Raw genomic sequence first — 9,144 nt, 5'->3', positions numbered from 1 at the left:
CTTTTCTAGATGCTATATGAACAACAGAAACAAAACTCATTAAACAACCATTTCTTATTGCGCCCGTAATCAAAAGAGAAGAACCACAAACTGTAGTAAATCAGAAAATGGTTCATAATTTGGAATAAAGTGCATAMATTTTATTTATTTATTTATCTTTTACTTTTTAATCTGGTAAAATGTAGCTGTAAGAAAACTGGATAATAACTGGAAAGAGATTTTTACTCATTTTTCTTAACATATTGGTGTCGGTCCGATAAGTAAAACTGGGTCCATATTAACAACCGATATTTAATTCAACGTTGTTAATGTTTGTGTTTGAGGAAGTGAACTGTTTGTTACATTATTTATCTATAAAGCCCATAAATATTGATWATTGGCCATTATATCGWCCCAAATTTTCATATTGTTGCRTTCTTAGTGTTACTTTACTCTCGCAAAAGTGARTAAATACTTAATTTTCTTCTATAATAAAGGTTAAATAACAATCAAATCACTATTCTCATTCTGATTRGACATATTTTAGGTGATGTATTTCAAGTTTATATATATTTCAGAGATGAAGAAGTGTTGAAACATTTTCAAAAATAAGTAAAACGTTAATCTGGCTTCTGTTCAAGCACTTATTATCATTTTGTATTTAAATGTGAAGAACCGTTTGACCCACAGAGTCCTTCSATGTCTGGTGTGGAGAATATTCATACGGGAGGTCGAAATTTATGTCTGCGGCTGTAAAAGGGATTTATCAATCCTGAGTGTTTTACAGTCTGACAAGCAGCAGGAAGCGACGACTCGATCTGCATTCAGACTAAACAAAAACCATGCTGTAAACGCTGCGCTCGAGGGTTTTAGTTCCCAGCAGAAAGCGTCGAAAAGACGGCTTTTCTGGAAAAAGAAAAAGCTTTGATTTTATTTTCTTCACATTATTCACAATCACATCTACGGCTCCCTGGAGTAGCGACAAACTGCCGCCGAATATTAAGATTCATTTCTTGGCTCACAGGAATATGACGGACGATTTGTCACTGCCGTTTAACCCCGCAGTCCTGCAGACGTTCAAATAAGCACATAGACGTCGTCATTGGCTGCGCGACGCGCCGCCGACGCTTCGGCGGCCGAACAACACGAAACCCGACAATTACTCAGCAGCAGATCGCGAAACAAAACCAAGGAGGAGTCAAACAGCAGAGTGTCGGCGTGTTTTAAAAGTGTTTTTGTTCCTGAGGCGCCTGAGCGTAATCTGAACTCTTCTGTGCTAGTGGGGCTGTTGTGAAGTCGGTTGCCACGGTAACGGGTGCGCAGAAAGCAGGAAAAGTAAAAAAAAAAGAAAGTATGAGCGGTTTAGACTTGTTCTTCTTATTTTCCATTTCTCGTTTCTGAAAGTTGAATAAACGACACAAACTGGACTAATCAGCAAATCAGGTTTATTTTTGTTTTATTTAGTCGCGTTTTAGTTTCGCTTAGTGTTGACTGTATTGAAAGTAGTTTTCAAATAAGTTGTATGCAAACAAAATAAGCCTAAAGCAAGAGCAAATGTAGAAAAGTATGGACTTATTTCTACACTCAACCCTTTTACATCTGTAGCATCGTCCAATAAATCACTATTCATGTGAATTTGGTTGTAAGTTTTGGTATTTTCTAGTACACTGCATCCATAGTTGCATGTCTTAAGTTGTTACAATTATTTTTAAATTTTTGTTTAATTTCTTCCTGTGTGAACTTGTGTCCTTAATAAAAGTGATGATGATGATGGTTAAATAGTATTAAATATTATCAAACTTTGTCTCCTACAGCAGCAATTATGGAAAATTAAATAAATTGTCCCAATACAAAGGAAAAATTAGTTTAGTCCTGTGTTGTGGCAGAAACCAAACTGTTGTCGCGATAAAGGGTGCGAAAAACGACATTCTCAAAGATCAATAAACGATAAATTGTGTCGAAGATTTAACACTGAAACGAGAAGACACTTTAAATATTCAGAATAAATTAAATGAACTATAAAGTCTCTGTAAGCAAAATTGTCCTTAAAAAGTGATTAATTGAGACCAAAACAATAACTGAAAACTTTTATCAATTATTATTGTTGAGTTTGTTTTAATATATAATGCGATTAATTGATTAATAGATTTATTGCTGTGTTTGTTTTTGAATCAGTCAGATGTTTCAAAATAAATAAAACTTATATTTTAGGTTTCCTTGTCCCGGAATGTAGAAAAAGATGACTAAAAATATCAATAACAGCAATAAATTATACATCAAAGAGCAAATTAAAACCGTCTTCTTTCCGTTTTGTTTTTTTTATCTCCAAAGTTTGGAGTCGGAAAAGTTTGAATCTTCCTGGTAATTTTAAATGTTACTGTGGGAAAAAGTGACTGTGCAGGTGCGTTGCTGGTCGGTGCTCCTTTAAGCGAGGCTAGCAGGTTAAAGATGGACTGCAGAGACAGCAGAGCGAAAGACAGGAGGAAAATGAAGAGAGGCCGAGATAAAAGATGGCCGAGGCAGGAAGAGAGAGCAGATGCTCCCAAAGAACAATGGAGGAATAGAGGGATATAAATGATGGCCGCCGAAAGAGGGAGGAAAATGAAGGGAGAGGGACAGATGAAAGATGACAGGCATGGGAAGACGGCAAAAGAGAGAGAGAGAGATATAAAAGATGAGAGGTGGAGGAAAGAGCAGCGGAAGAGAGAGGGAGTGAAGGAGGGGTGTGAAAGGAGAGAGAGATGACAAGACGATGAAGAGGAGGAGGAGGAGAGGTGAGCGTCCTTGCACTGTCAGAGGCGATCGATGGCACATCATTTACATTACACTGACTTAACTGCAGAGAGGGATGGAGGGATGGAGGCAGGAGAAAGAGATTGATAGAGGAGGAGGAGGAGGAAGGAGAGGACAGATAAAAGAAGTTGGGAGTGAGGGATGGACTGGGTGAGGCGGAGGAGGAGAAAATTAACTCCAGTTGAGGAGAGATGGTGGGAAACGAAGAATCTGTTGATCTGATGGTTCGGTCTCTCTCTCTCTCTCTCTCTCTCTCTCCGTTCAGCTCTCCTCTCGTTACCGTCATCCGTTCTCTCCGTTTCTTTGAGACGTTTCCCCTCTTTGGGATTTATTTTTAAACTTTGGGTCCCAGCAGTCGGTCCGGTTGGTGTCGGCCAGAGCTGCGTTTCCATTACAAATGTGCAGAAAAATTTGTTGATGTTCCACTTATCCAAAACAAAAAGATGATATTTTGCAATTACTGTGTTTCCATTAAATAAAAAAATTCCGTTAAAATCACACACGCATTCGTTTCCTCCTACAACTTCCTGTCGTCTTCTTTGTTGTTTCCGCCAGTAGTAGCATCCGGTTGTTGATCATGTGACCCGCGTGATGCGAAAAAAGTGTTTCCATTGCAGAAAAACGTCGCCATACAAGCGTAAAAATGTTTTTATTGAGCAAATGTTCTTTTTTAATTTCTATTTGTGCAGTTTTATGTTTCATAGAAACGCAGCTGGAGACGCTGTTCATGTTCGTGTTAGCTTTGCTCCGTAACAGCAGTTCACGTTACAAATGTGCGTAAAACAAAGTTGATATTCCGCTAATCTAAAAAACAAAAGCCTAGTCTTTCACAATTGCTGCGTTTCCATTAAATAAGAAGGTAAATTAAAATCACACGTGAATGTTTGTTCACACAATGAGTTATTAAAAGTGATCATCCTCCTACAACTTCCTGTCGTCTTCTTCATCATTTCCACCAGTAGTAACATTCGATTATCGATCACATGACTCGTGGTGTGAAAATGTTTTTTACAAGTTTGTGTAATTTTGGCTTAATTACTACTCTGAATGTGTTTTGGTTTTTTTCTCAGTAAGTGGCGATTTTGAGTCTGAATATTTCAGTTTGTGGTTAATTGATAACTAACTTAGTTGATCGATTAATCAGAATTAATCGTTTCAACCCCTTAAAATAGAAAACTAAATGTGTTTTTTGTCAACCTAATGGCATAAAACTTTAATAATTTTGTGTTTATGGAGCAAATATTTTTGTTTATTTAGGATTTACATTTAGTTGCATCCAATCAATCAATCAATCAATCAATCAATCAAGTTTATTTGTATTGCACATTTCAGCAACAACACAGTTCAAAGTGCATTTCAACAATAGAAACATTCCATTGTGTCATTAATCATCAAAGTGTTGGTTGGTGTTTCATGTATTTTGGTTTAAAAGAAACTAAGCAGGTGGATTTTAGCCTGGATTTAAAGGAACTCAGTGTTTCGGTTGTTTTGAAGTTTTCTGGAAGTTTATTCCAGATTTGTGGTGCATACAAGCTGAATCCATCAACGTTATTCTTACAGTCCTCCACGCATCACTTAATTACTTCACTTTTAGAAATTGAATAAGAACAACAAATGAGTTGACGATTATTTCGATTAATCACGATTAATCGTTTCAACCAGAGGCAAATTATGTCGTTCAAAATGGCCGTTTTTCTTTAAAAAATTCATATTTTCATCCTGGCAAAAGGAAACCATTTGACTTTATCCTGTCAACACAATCCCTTTATCTCGCCTTTAATCCTCCCTAATTCTCTCAGTGCCTCGCTCGTACCACATGTGACATTCCTTCTCAATGTGGCGCATTGAAAACTTCCTGTTGTTATAGTTTGTTATGGAGAACTTCAAAGAGCCGAGAGGCAGGCAGGGAGGAGACGGACGGAGAGAAAACATGCCGTCTGTTATAGTTTTACCTCTTAAATGCTAACATGTGAGAGCACCGTGAACGCTTGTATGAATTATCCTCGTTTCTCCATGTGTGTGTGTGTGTGTGTGTTTGCCCACATGCCAAGGAAGTAAGGTAATGACGCTTAAAGCCATAACACACTGGCGCGCGCTCACACAGACATGCAGACACGCGTTAGCCCATCGACCTGTATAACTTGTCTCGTCAGCGATTGTGTGTCGCCGTGCGCGCCAGCAGCTTTTAATATTTAATGGCTGCTGGTTAAAAATGCAGGAGTGTTTTTGTCTCTTGTCCCGTTGCACACCTGTTCCTCTGCAGAGAGAAGGAGGGAGGTGGGGACGGATGGAGAGGCGTTTCATACAAACTGGAAAGTTTTCCATGAATCTTGAGGTGCGATGCGTTTTAAATCATGATCAATTCTTTAAAAATCCTTCCTGTTCACGCCTATTTATTGGGAACGAATGATTTTATTTTCTGTATTCAGTTTTAAAGGCTAGTTTTTAAATAATTTAATCATTTTTTTGGGGCAGTCAATCAAGTCCACTTCAGTTAAAAGTTTTAAATCTTTCAGTGTTTTTCAATTTGGTTAAATTATTTTTAAATTAAAAACCGATTTTTCTATTCAAACCAACTGGATGTTCTGTTTAAATCGTTTCATTAAGAGGAAAAACAGTGTGAACAAAAATTTAACGTTTATTTAAAACAATTCTGCAATGTTGCTACTGTATCCAACTGCATCAGTTTAAACAAAATAGGTTTGTGTATAAAGTTATGCAACTTAAATTACTAGAATTACGTTAACTTGTCTACCTGGCTTTATCTTAAATAAATGAAAAAAAAAACCCCAAAGAATTATTCAAAATGTAATTTTAGAAAAAAATTAAGCAGATGAAGAAGCATGAAATTTGAAAAAATCTCAAAGTCTACACCTCTCTGTTTATTTTATTTTTTAGATTTGTAACTCCATTCTAGTTTTGCTTACACAACATCAAAACCTGACAAAATGAACACTTTACCCAGCCTGGTTGATTTGCTCCAAACCAGAAGATGGAAAGACGTAAAATCTGAGTTCTCCCATCCACCTCTGGTCAGGTCTGTGCCTTACCAGAGGCACGGAACTCCGAACCGCCATCTTGGTAGGTGGGACTTTCTTCATGGTTCCAGGGTTTCACTGGTTCAGAATTAATGGGGAAACTTAATATTCACTTCCAACCTTGTTGAAAAAAAATCCCAAAAATGTTTTTTCTTTGATCTGTTTTGCCTCAAATTTTAACAAAATCTGCTTTAAAATATAAAAATATATGTAGATTTATAGATAATTGTTACTCTGAGAGACTAAACTACTGTTGATGCATTTCATTGAGAAATGATAGAAATGTGACAGAATGTTGCTTCAAATTAATAATGAATGGATAAAAAACAAGAAAAAATAGAAATACAGATAAAAAGAAAACAATTGGAATGGATTGAAATAAGGAGATAAATTTTAGGCAAAAGTGAGAAACTAAGAAGATGAATAGTCGTAGATAATAGGGGGAGAAGAAGAGGACGAAGAAGGAGGGATGAAAAGAAGAAGAAAGGTGTCACCAACTAATCAATACGTTTCTCTGTTTCCCTCCATTCTGTGTTTTAAGGTGATTTTTTTTCCCCTCCTCCTTTATTATTCCCGCTCTACTTCCCTTATCAATCAATACTTATTATTGCTTACCTCACCCTTCCTCTGTCTCTCTGTCCGTCTTTATTTTCCATCTCCATGTTGAAAAGAGGAACAGAGAGAGAGAGAGAGAGAGAGAGAGAGAGGAGGAAACACAGACACAATGAAGTCATTCATCTGTCCAATCAAAGAGGCGGAAGCTCAGAGGAAAGTAAACATCCATCTCTCTCTCCCTCTTTCTCATGAGTCCGTGAGCGTCCATGATTATGATGCCTCTCCGTGTGATTGTGTGTGTGGACTGACATATATCCCATTTCTCTGGTGTCTCTTTAAAAAGAATAGATTGTTCTTCTGCGGCAAACAAAGAGTAAAGACACACAGGGAGGGAGGATGCAAGTCGCTGACACGATTTATGACGGCTGAGAGATGTGGGCAGACAGAAAGCAGAGAGGTGGGGGAAGTGGAGGAGGAGATGGATGGAAGAAAGAAAGGAGGTGTAGGGATGTCCAGCAAAACCAGCGCTCCTGGTGCAAAGACGGGATAAATGCTGGAAAACGACTTTAGTTTAACCAGGAAGCAGCAGAGAAAGATCAGGAGCTTCAAACTCGGTTTCATTTTGGGCCAAATCAAAAATCTGGGTGGTCTTAAAGGGCCAGTTGAGCCAGGACGAGTTAATAAAACCCACTAAAATATTAGCAAACAGCCGTCCCTCCAGGATTTTGGTAGCATTTTCTGGTGCTAAATTAGAAATATTTGTCAGGAATGTTCATGATATTTGCACTAATGAGTGATTTTAAATGTGACTTTTTATTAATCGCCGGATCGATCACAGGCTGCAACTTGACATCAGCCGAGGCAGCAGTTGCTAAAACCCAACGCTTTGACCAATTTACAGAAAAATATTCAATAAAACCAGAAACAAATGTGGGGATTTTGTTGATTTTGTGTGAATTTTGCAGATTTATGAAAAACTGGAGGGACTTGTGTATAACAAAGAAAAACGGGGCTAATAAAAACTTAGCTTGACGCAAAGTGACGAATTGGAGCTGGAATTAAATTTAAATTACATTTATGTCATTTAAAGCATCTTGGATTCCTTAAACATTTTGAGCGAATAAAGAAAAACCAAGAAAATGTGAATTAGGTGTTTCCACCTACCAGGCTACGGTTAGACTTTCCGACTCTGAGTTTCGTGCCTCTGGTAAGGCACAGATGTAAAATTTCATTGCGTCGGAACTTATTCAGGAAATGTTTTTCCATCTGGGAAAATCCAAAACCATCCCAAGCAGCATTGAGTTTTATGTCACTTTCTTTTAAGACTTAAAACAGTAAAATAATCTGTGATAAACTGATGAACTGAGTTTATGGAGCCGCATTTGGCTGTTTAATCCTCAGACTCTCGCAGCTTAATGCAGACATGAGGTTGAAATCAATGTGTGGGTGCGTTTACACTGCAGCCTGAAGTGACCCAATTCCGATTTTTATGACGTAATGCGACCTGTATCCGATCTTTTCATGGCAGTGTGAACAGCACAGGTCAGATTCTTTTTCGAATGTGATGCATATCTGTCTGATACGTATCCGATTCAAATGCGACCATAACGTTCAGGTCGCATTCATCTGAACTGAACGTCACTGATTCTCAACAAATCTCACTCTTCTGCTTCCTGATAAGCGCAAGTGGGAAGAAAAACAACAACCATGACGGATGATATGAGGATTAAGTTGTTAATTTGCTGCTCCGGTTGGACAACAACTTCAAATATATAAGCTAAGCTCCACCGTTAGCCTCCATGTTTACTTCCGCAAACACTGAGCTCTTCTTCTTCTATTTATGACAGTTGGCAGAACACTGAGAACGCTGACGCTATTGCGCCCTCTACTGCGCATGCGGGACACTTTCAGGTCGTTTGCCCGTTCACACTGCAGAACACATACAGGTCACATTTACTGGCAGTGTGAACGACCCCGGCAAAAAAATCGGAATTGCCAAAAAATCGGAATTGGGTCACTTCAGGCTGCAGTGTGAACGCACCCTATGTGTTTGAATGTTTCGCTCATTCGCTGCTGCTCTCTGCGCTGATCAGCGTCTCTCGACACAAGTTAAAGGATTTTATTTGGAAACTCTGCATTGACGTTTTGTTTAAACCCCTGGTTAAGTTGAAACAGGAAATGATTTGGTTTGTTTTTAAAGAGTAAGTTTCAATAAAGTTGTGAAGGTTTTACAACAAAGAAACTTCCTGATACAATAACAAACAGGAAGTCATGTTAGAGACTGGCTGCCAGAGGAAACTTTTATTTTGTAGGGCAAGTGATTCTCGTCTTACAAAAGCAAAAAGTTGAGTTTTTGTGTTTATTTACGGCCCATTCTGTCTTTTTGCTTTAACCGGATGACATCATGTAAACAAACACTGAAGTTTTTGCAGCTAATATTGAAAACTTCTTCTAAATTATGATGATTTAGGGGCTTGATGAGTTGAGGTCATACTTTAAGTTCACAATCTTTTTAAAATGCAGTTTATCTGCATTTAAATAGTGTCTTTTGGTTGGTTTTAGCTCATTTCAGATGCTCTGTCAAATACTGAATATTTCACAGATTCTTCCTTCAGCCTCTGCACAGGACAATAAGTCCAGTGCAGAACGAAACTCCAAGTTATTTGTTAAAAAATTAATCTGGTTGCTGTTAGCTCCTGTAGCTAATGCTGTTAGCTTCTGTAACTGTTAGCTCCTGTAGTTAATGATGTTAGCTCCTGTAGCTAATGCTGTTAGCTTC

General features: G+C 37.9%; 1 protein-coding gene and 1 long non-coding RNA gene across 2 annotated transcripts in view; one reads left to right on the top strand and one right to left on the bottom strand.

The window, feature by feature from the left end:
- The window catches only part of LOC108166091 (uncharacterized), a 48,600-nt gene extending 41,898 nt beyond the window's left edge, over nt 1-6,702 (bottom strand). Inside the window, exons 1-2 of the long non-coding RNA XR_001776375.1 lie at nt 6,426-6,702; nt 5,734-5,888 (exon numbers count right to left, since the gene is read on the bottom strand). This is a non-coding gene — a long non-coding RNA (uncharacterized LOC108166091). The remainder of the gene's footprint in view (nt 1-5,733; nt 5,889-6,425) is intronic.
- Nucleotides 1-9,144, top strand: part of dachb (dachshund b) — a 107,239-nt gene that overhangs the window by 46,331 nt on the left and 51,764 nt on the right. The gene's annotated exons all lie outside the window — the stretch shown is intronic.

The sequence above is a fragment of the Poecilia reticulata genome, linkage group LG2 (genome assembly GCF_000633615.1).
Source record: "Poecilia reticulata strain Guanapo linkage group LG2, Guppy_female_1.0+MT, whole genome shotgun sequence".
NCBI lineage: Eukaryota > Metazoa > Chordata > Actinopteri > Cyprinodontiformes > Poeciliidae > Poecilia > Poecilia reticulata.
The sequence above is the reverse complement of the archived record's forward strand: the minus strand, read 5'-3'. Positions and strand labels throughout refer to the sequence as shown.